Genomic DNA, 10,004 nt, shown 5'->3' on the forward strand with positions numbered 1-10,004 from the left:
GTGGCATCGAGAAAAACCACCAATGGAAGTTTCCCATTTTACTGTGGATGTGACCATGATGACATCTAATTAGTGCTGGCAATGCACCTGTGTTGATTGTCACTTTTCTCACACTGCTGGCAAGTTTATGAGCTGAGTAAGAAAACTAACCATCATTTTAGTAAAAATACAGGAAGATGGCCTCAAATTTCTGAAATCTAATGAAGCTCCATTTATATGGTTCTTATAAAGTTAGCAATGTTGTTCACATCTTCCTTCCTTGGATTATTTTGCTGTTTATAATACAAAACAGATTTTACTATGAGTAAAATTAAGACAGTGACAAAAGCGTTACTGAAGCTGTCAAGGTCACAGTATGTGTCCAGGAGGCTCAAAAAGCTATATTGATATTCTGTACTTCTTACAAGACCAGCTACCGGCATCTCAATCAGTGGCAGAATGATTCTAGAGTCGATGTTTCAACTGACCCACTCTAGCCTTCTTTTTGTCAACTGTGTTGGTTGCATCCACAAGTGTTTTGCTCATTACACCTATACGGGACTTGTATATTCAGATCGTCTCTGCCAGACATGGTTTCTTTTCCTCTCCTTCAACTGTTAGTAATCAATACCTTCCTATTTTGGCTCAGCTATTACTTTCCTTCTATTACCCTTTCTCTGTATCCTTAAAGAAATCAAATTTCCCTACTATACTATAGAGCTATGCATTTTACCTTTTACAAATACAGTTCTAATTTTACAATTCAAGTGTGGCTATTTCTTTAAAGTTTATGGGGCGCCTGGGTGGCTCAGTTGGTTAAGCGGCTGACTTCAGCTCAGGTCTTGATCTCTCAGCTTGACAGTGTCACGCTCTGTGCTGACAGCTCAGAGCCTGGAGCCTGCTTTGGATTCTTTGTCTCCTTCTCTCTCTGCCCCTCCCCTACTCCTGCTAGGTCTCTCTAAAATGAATAAGTATTAAAATTTTTTTTTAAAGTTTAGCTCTGTTCTTGGATTATAAAGTTCACACATATAGGAGAATATCTGTTCTTTCTACAGCGCTGCATGATTGAAATATAGCCACCCAAATGCTTTTTTTTTCTTTTTTTTTTAAATGTTTTTATTTATTTCTAGGAGAGAGAGAGAGCGTGAGCAGGGGAGGGTCAGAGAGAGAGGGAGTCACAGACTGAAACAGGCTCCAGGCTCCGAGCTGGCAGTCAGCACAGAGCCCGACGCGGGGCTCGAACCCACAAACCACGAGATCATGACCTAAGCGAAAGTCGGATGCTTAACCGACTAAGCCACCCAGGCGCCCCTTTTTTCTTTTTTAAATACATGAGTGAATCATCTGGAGAGGTTGCATACATAGTAGCAGATCTGTGTGTTCCAAACGTAGCAAATTTACAGAATGGTGAGGTAATCTCTGTTTTTATTCTCAGGATAAGACTTATTCCTATTTCTTTATGTATAGATTTTATCCCATATAGTTTTCATTGACTACTTATATATTTTTTTTTCAATAAAAATAAACAGTCTCTAAATAAACAGACAGAAGACCACCTGTATGTTCATTATGGTCCTTTCCCTTGTAGTGTTTGGATGTTATCTGCCTACAAGCTATTACAACCGCAAAATTTTGCAGAATGATGCTTATTAAAACTGGTCTAAACAGTTGTGTCTGTGTAGACCCAAAGGACACTTTATATTTTCCTTTTATTGCAAAGCCCAAGTTATTTAAAAAAAATAACTCAAACCTACCAAGCAATAAAATTTACTTATCTGTTTTTCAATAATCTCTCTAAATGTCATTTTCCCGAACGAATATTTTTGCTCAAAGTAAAGGTGCAAAAGATATGAGCAGGAATTGAATACTGTGTGATAGATGAGCTAGAACCTAGGGAGTAACTAGTCTACAGGGAAAGCAGGAGCATGTGGGTAATGTATGTGTTCATGATCTGCATCTCCAGCCTATTGTCAGGATAAGGCACATTAGCATTTGGCTCACAGCCACTCAAACTGGACTTCAGCCTTCCCACTCTACCCAAATCCTTGGTCTTTTTTTGGTTATGCTAGGGAGATCTATGAAGTCAGAATCAAACAGGCCAAGAAAAACATCAGTTCACATTTCCCCACTTTTGTCCACTCATCAGCCATGCCAAAGACTGTTGTCTTTGCTGTAAGTGTCATGTAGAAATGTAACTGTAGGGTAAAGCCATTTGGAATTGGTAGCATAACTTGTAGTGAGTCTCAAAATCCTATTCATTAGTTCAAGTTAGTTAGCCTTCAGTCATGACCTTCCTTTTCAATGTGTCTGGAAATCAGTCCCTTAGGCTAAGTCTGGGAATGTGTAAACTCACATTTGCCTTCTTCATTCTTTCTTCTTATGTTAATGGAAAAGTTACCAACTTCTCCCTTCATCCTCCAAATCCCAAATCTATCATGGTATCAGTTTTTCAAGTGGAATTATAATAGGTACAACCATGCAAACAGAATTTGATTAGTTTTGGATACCGAGAAAGTCTTACGAGTTCAGTTTCTGGGCATCAAATAATTACCTAATTTTAGAGACTAGGAAACAGAGGAGTAGAAGCCTCATTAAAGGTGTGACTAATTACTGCCAGTAATTTTGAGTAGGAGAGAGTTAACCAGCATAGGCATCATCAGTATCATTGTCTGATTTTCTGAGATTTGGTGGCTAAACTTGCTAATTTGGAACTTCGCATTTGTGCTTTAAATATATTTTTGAATCTCTATATTTTGAGATACTGGAGGCCAGTAGCCACAATGTACACATTTAACTCAAATAAATTTTGTTGAATTTAATTTCGTGTAACAGCAGCAACAACAACAACAACAACAAAACTATTGTACCAGATACTAAATGTCAGGCCCTAAGTTTAGATATCAAAGACAAAAGTAAAAGGCAGGTTATTTTTGGATTTGGACATGAACCATAGGTAAACTCTATAACCAGCAAAGTGTATTACATCTAATTGGTAAACAGTGAGAAATGAATACTTGAATTTGTGAATAGTATCAGCCCATTTGTTTACCTTCACGGATTTATATCAAAGCTATCTCTTATTTAAAAGAATATAATTTTATTTGTTTTTTGAGAGAGAAAGAGACATAGCATGAGCAGGGGACGGGTAGAGAGGGAGGGAGACACAGAATCAGAACTAGAGTCCAGGCTCTAAGCTGTTAGCACAGAGCCTGATGAGGGGCTCGAGCTCAATCATGACCTGGGGCGAAGTCAGTCGCTTAGCTGACTGAGCCACCCAGGTGCCCCTATATCAAAACTATCTTAATATTAAGCTGGTATGATACCTCCATCCTACTTTATATTACGTTTGCTAGGAGATCATTAATACCTGATTTGAATGGGTATGTAAGTTCATAAGTAAATTAAGAGTTATTTCAAGGAAAAAATTAGCATTCTGTCTGTGACATACATAAAATATCATGATTTTGTAAGTATAAAATGACTGTACTCAAACACTTTGTTAAGTTGTTCTACTATATTCTGTGACCTAAACCTCCAGAGATAAAGGGGATTTTTTTTTGTCAAATCCCATATTTCTTACCTGAGTTCTAATAAGCTGATAATTATAAAGTGAAATTATCATTTAAAACACAGTTTAAAAAAATATTCCTACCCTTACTTAAAAATATTCTATTAATTCACTTCATTCTTGAGGATACTATTCTCCCCATGAGCAAAGAGATAATGATTGATCTCAAGAGTTGTTGTCTTCAGTGAACATCTCATCTTTGTTGTCAAAGTGAGCTGAACCTAGATTTTGAACACTACCATTCAAAAATAGCAGGATATTTTGGCTGATGAAAAATATGCCTGGGATTTACATAACATTTCCCACTTAGACCTCAAGAACTTGCCACTGGGTTATTTGAATTTGACTTATATTGAACAAGAGTACAGGTAAATCTGTATTTTTAAGTCATCACTGTGAAAGCACAGGAGCACTGTTTTCTTTTAAAACTATGTATTTATTATAAAATAATACATTTCCACTGTAAACAGTTGAAACAATGCAAAAATGAGCCATTGAAATTCTGTAGCTTACTTCCCTGAGGTAACAACTGTTAACATTGTAATTGATGCTCTATCAGACATTTTTCTAGACACACTCACATGTACACATACACCATTCCATTTGCGATTTTTATTTTTTAAAAGCTCATATTATACATATTACTCTGTGAAATGCATTTTGACTTGATAGTGCTGGAGACAAATTTCCATGTTAGAATATGTAAATTCATTGTATTTATTTTAATTGGAGCTAGATTATTTCAGAAATCCATCTATGTTTTTCCTTTCTATGACTTACTGGGCCAGAGGAAGATGTAAGAGGGCAAGATTTGGGATCCATACCACTACTTTAACTAGGAAAGCCCTGCTTAAAGCTGTTTTATATACCGGAGACTCTCATAGAGTTTTATTTAAGTAGAGCCTTATTTCTAAAAACCGATGTAAATCTAGGATTTTTTTACTTTCAGAATAATGATATGTGGAGAAATACAGTGACTTAAGATTTCATGGTATGTATGTTTGAATTAAAGCCTCCCCATAATTTTTATGAGTTTTTTCAAGTCTTGAAATTCACTTCATGGCAAGTGGGAGGAAATGTTCTCTGGAGATCCAATTCAGTTATTTTCCTTTGTGAAGAGTCTGATGCTAAAATTAATCCTCTGCCGTGAATTTGATATTGCTGTTTTCTGAGAATGAGGCATGAAAATGCACACACATATGTGATTTTTTATAAAGCTGAGCTTTCTTTATTTTATTTCCTTAAAAATATTTTTTGAAAAATAATTTTCATTTAATTTTTATTTTAATATAAAGTCATTTTCTGTGTTTTAGCATAATGAATTTAATTAGTATAGTGTGGTTAGCTGGATCCTTTGGGTATTGTGGAGAAATTTATCATGGATACTCTGTTGGAACTTCTGGGATCTTTCTTTCTATTTTTCCTCTTTCTTTCTTTCTTTCTTTCTTTCTTTCTTTCTTTCTTTCTTTCTTTCTTACTTACTTCCTTCCTTCCTTCCTTCCTTCCTTCCTTCCTTCCTTCCTTCCTTCCTTACCTCCCTCCCTCCCTCCCTCCCTCCCTCCTTCCTTCCTTCCTTCCTTCCTTCCTTCCTTCCTTCATTCCTTCCTTCCGGCAAAGTTTGGATTATGAAAGCTTTGCCCAGATTTCTACAGTGAGTCTTCTCTTTTTTAAAATGTTTTTTTAATGTTTATTTATTTGAGAGAGAGAGAGAGAATGTGAGTAGAGAGAGAGAGAGAGCAGAGACAGAGAGAGACACAGAATCTGCAGCAGGCTTCAGTCTCCAGCTGTCAGCACAGAGCCCAACGCAGGGCTCCAACTCACAAACCTTGAGATCATGACCTGAGTCGAAGTCGGATGCTTAGCTGACTGATCCACGCAGGTGCCCCAGTGCCTCTTCTCTTAGGAACATTCTAATCCTTATTTTCCTCAGGTGTCATCATACTCAAATTTCTTTAGTGATAATTGTTAGAATTTTTTAAGTTTCCACTCAGCATGGTTTCTGAGAAGGCAACTCACCATCATGGACAGTAAACAGGCCATTTGCATGTGAAATCCAGCTCCATTACTTACTCTCTCATTCCGGCTGCTCCAACTGTCCTGTACCTTCTATCTGTCTCTGGCAAAGTAGAAAAGACAGTAGCAATTACTACAGAGGCATTGTATAGATTAAATGATTGAATAAACATAAAGGACTAAGAATGATACCTGAGATCTAGAAAACACTCAAATACTAGATAGAATTATTGCTCTGAGATTTCACACTTTCCCCACCATGTTTATTAACCCCTTCCCTGCCATTGTGACTGTTGTTTCTAATCATCATCATCAGTTGTCATCCCTAACATTTATCCAGTATCTGGCATGTCACAAACATTCTGCTAACTGCTGTAAGTGTATTAATTTATTGAATCTGCACAGCTATATTTGCAATCTATGTTATTAATATGCTGATTTTACAGTATAATACATGAGATTTTGAGATTTGAGAGGTTAAACAATGTAAAATGGATGATTCCACTTTGGAAAAATAAGAATTTGAATCCAGATCTTTTAACCAGTTACAGGGCTTCCTACTATGAGATCTATATTCCCTCGCGCTATAATCTATAGTGTTATATTTATGAAGTTGTTATGTCTGTTAATTGTTGAAGCTGAGCATGGACCACTTTGTTGATTGTCTGGTGCTTTGGTCAGCTCTCAATCTCTGGAGAGGTTCTTATCCCCACTTCTTTGCAGATATAGGTTCTTACCTCACTTCTTTGCAGATATATTTCCTATTTCTGCTGCTGTTTTCCACCCTTAACCACCCTCACTGACGTTTCTCCCATGGTCCTCAAATGTTTACAAGTCAATTGGCCACTTTGACATAGTCATTGGTAAATTATTTCCATGATCTGAATATTGACTAGGCTCCTTTTGTATTCAATTCCACTGAGACAATTTTACAAACATTCCCAGGGGCCAGAATGAGGGGATTTATGTGTGATGGAACACTTATTCACCTATAGGGAATGTTCCTCCTGACCATGGACTTTCCAATCTATGCCTTACACACAGGCATCTGTTTGGCTTCCTCATTTGTCTGGATAGGTTATTAGCTTTCTGTGTCTATGCCACTCCATCTCCCTCATCCGGCTGTAATCTCAGGATAGCATTTGTCTGCCATCTTTGCTCAGGAAAGGTCAACCCCAGGGCTTCAGTTACCCCAACCCTCAGCCCCTATATCATCATCACTACTTCACCAGATGGTTTAGGAAGCAGTGTAGTAAGTGGAAAGAATAAGAATTGGGGCTGCAGTCCAATCTGTATATTTTTTATATACAAAAAGCATGTAAAAACTTTCACTCAATAAGAGTGCTACTTTATGTGTATGTGTGTGTGACATATGTGTGATATAAATGTATATGATAAATATGAACCCATAATCTGTTATTTATTTATTTGTTTATTTACTTATTTATTTTTATTTATATTTTTGAGAGAGAGATAGAGTGCATGAGTACATACCAGCAGAGGAGGGATGGAGAGAGAGAGAGAGAGAGAGAGAATCCCAAATAGGTTCTACCCTCAGTGCAGAGCTCAACATGGGGTTCAATCTCAGGAACTGTGAGAGCATTACAGCTGAAATCCAGAATTGGTGACTTGACTGACTGAGCCACCTAAGTGTCCCTGTGTCTATAATTTATTTTTTAGAATGAGACAGAACTGGATCCATTTATATATATCCTACAGAGAGATCATGGAATAAGAGCTTTTTCCTCAGTTGATGTGTGGACAATACACATCCTAAAAATAGCATACAAATTAGTAACATTGGAAACACATGGTTTATAGATGAAGTACAAGCCTATTGGCACAGATTGTAAGGCCACTCATATCCTTGTCTCATAACTTGACTAGTTTGCCTGTCTTGCCGTCTATACTCCTTCTTTATTATTCTCATCCTATGTATGTGTATGTGCTTTATACACAGTATCATAATACATTGCATTTGGACTATATTTCTCTCAACTGCTAGAAGAGACTATGATTTATTTAATGGCCAGGACTTTATCTTATTCATCTTTGTTCTCTCAAGGTCTAGCAAATAGTAAGAGCTCAGTAACATTTTTAAATATGAGCATCCTAGTGTGATTTACTCAGTGCCCCTTAAAATCTATCTTGTAATAATACATTATTTGGAGATACACCCTATGATATGTATCCCTTAAATTTGGCACCTCCTTTTCTAATAATTTTTAATAATATTGTAACAAGCTTAGAAAGAAGTAAGATAAATGCTGAAATAGGGTCATACTAACTCATGTTTAAAATGCCTAAATTGTAATGCTCTATAAATTGCTGAGGATAAGCTTTACTTTGAGTCTTATTTAGACTGGGAATACAGATTTAATGTTGATTGAATACATACACAGAAAATAAGAAAGTATATACAGCATCGTGTTCACTATCATGCTTTTCAAGGTGATTATGCTTAAAGACCATAATCAATTCCTCAAAAAGAACTTGCCTGCAGTGCCATGAGCAAAAGCTGCACACAGTCATAACACATTCTATCATTTTATTTCCCCTTACAGAGGGGTATTATAATTTTATATCATTGTCATTGCCTGGGAAATATTTCAGCCAGGAGTATTGTCTTAGGTTTTTATTGCTTCCGTAACAAATTACCACAAACTTAGTGGCTTAAAATAACTCATATTTATTATCTTACAGGTATGTATATCAGAAGTCTGGCATGGTTCCCACTGGATAAAATCCATACACCAGCAGGGCTGAGTTCCTTTTTTGTATGCTCAAAGAAGCATTTACCTGCTTCTACCTTTTTCTAAAAGATGCCCACATTCCATGGCTAGTCACCTTCTGCCTTCATCTAAAAGCTGCACTATTACATCTGTCTTCCCAGGACCAAGTGAGGTTTATCTCAGGAAAATAAGGATGTTTGATATCCAAAAATCAATTAATATAATATACAATAGCCATAGAATAAGGGAGAGAGATCACATGACATTTTCAATCAACACAGGGGGAAAATATCTTAATATTTTCAAGAGAGATTTTAAGCAACCCTCTCAAATATGATATGCTCTAGTCTAGAAATTTTTATTGTGTATTGAAGTGGCTTTCACTTTTTAAGTAAGCCCAAAGTATCAAGATGAGACATGTTTATCAAAAGAAAAACTGTGGGGGGGGGGGAGCAAATCATTAACCCTCACAATAGTTATCCCAAGAAAATGATGTTTCTAAATCTCAAAACACACTGTAGTTTAGAATCACATTACTATTTTTGATAGGCAATTAGTATATATATATATATATATAAGCATAATGCATCAGACAGTAAAAGGTATTCAAAAACTCATAAGAACAAATATAAAAGTTATTGGGTCAGCCCAGCTTAAGATATGATACAATTAGTATTTGATAGCTTTTAGAATTTCAACCTCTAAACTTCTAAAATTAAACAAAATTGAAAGAAAACTTTCAACTAGAGACAAATTGTTATACTGTATGTTTCAGAGGTTAGGTAAACAACATAGTGCCTCCTCTCTCATAGAATAGCATTTGCAACAATCTTGTTTTCTGAAATTTTAGAATTTTCTATGCTAGAACATACATTAACTGGTAAGGTTAGTATTTACTTTTATAATATTTTTAAGCATAATAATGGATATTAAAGATTCAAATATGCAGAAATGCTTATGAAAATTCCTGTACCCCACCTCATTTCTATTTCCTAAAACAGCCACCAGTTTGGAGTTCTTAACTATTTCCTCTGGTAGATCTTTGATAACAACAGTTTTTATGAAATTATTAATTTTGGACATTTAAATACTTGTTGACACCTGCCAGGATAGATGGGAATTTATCTCTCTTTACCAACAGCCAACCTATTTTGATGAAAAGAGCCAGGTAGTACATCATGATTATTTGATTATTTTTACTGAGATTTTTATTTGGTTGGAGATTTCTATTTTTAATGTCTTTATATCTTAATTGTAGAATCGTGTGCATCCCCCCAAAAGTATATAAAGCCTTTTAAAAGTGTTTTAAAAATCTGTGCCCTTCACCAAACCTCATGGATTGAACACCATCGTACTTTTTTTTTTTTTAATGTTTATTTCTTTTAGAGAGAGAGACCTTCAGAGTGTGAGTGGGGCAGGGGCAGTGGAGACAGAGAGGAAGACACAGAATCCAAAGCAGGCTCTAGGCTCCATGCTGTCAGCACAGAGGCTGACAGCAGGACTTGAATTCACAAAAGGCAAGATCATGACCTGAGCAGAAGTCAGATGCTTAACTGAGTATGCCACCCAGGCGCCCCCAGCACCATCATGCTTTTATTTTATTTTATTTATTTATTTTTTTTACAAGTAGTTTATTGTCAAATTAGTTTCCACATAACACTCAGTGCTCATCCCACAAGTGCCCTCCTCCATGCCCATCCCCCCTCCCCCCC

The 10,004-nt window shown here is 36.2% G+C and overlaps 1 long non-coding RNA gene across 1 annotated transcript in view; it reads right to left on the reverse strand.

Moving 5' to 3' along the window:
* Positions 1 to 3,209: 3,209 nt before the first annotated feature.
* The window catches only part of LOC120249254, a 21,085-nt gene continuing 14,290 nt past the window's right edge, over positions 3,210 to 10,004 (reverse strand). The window contains exons 2-3 of the long non-coding RNA XR_005532816.1: positions 9,266 to 9,270; positions 3,210 to 3,263 (exon numbers count right to left, since the gene is read on the reverse strand). This is a non-coding gene — a long non-coding RNA (uncharacterized LOC120249254). The remainder of the gene's footprint in view (positions 3,264 to 9,265; positions 9,271 to 10,004) is intronic.

The sequence above is a fragment of the Hyaena hyaena genome, unplaced genomic scaffold (assembly GCF_003009895.1).
Source record: "Hyaena hyaena isolate Hyena2069 unplaced genomic scaffold, ASM300989v1 scaffold_630, whole genome shotgun sequence".
Classification (NCBI taxonomy): domain Eukaryota; kingdom Metazoa; phylum Chordata; class Mammalia; order Carnivora; family Hyaenidae; genus Hyaena; species Hyaena hyaena.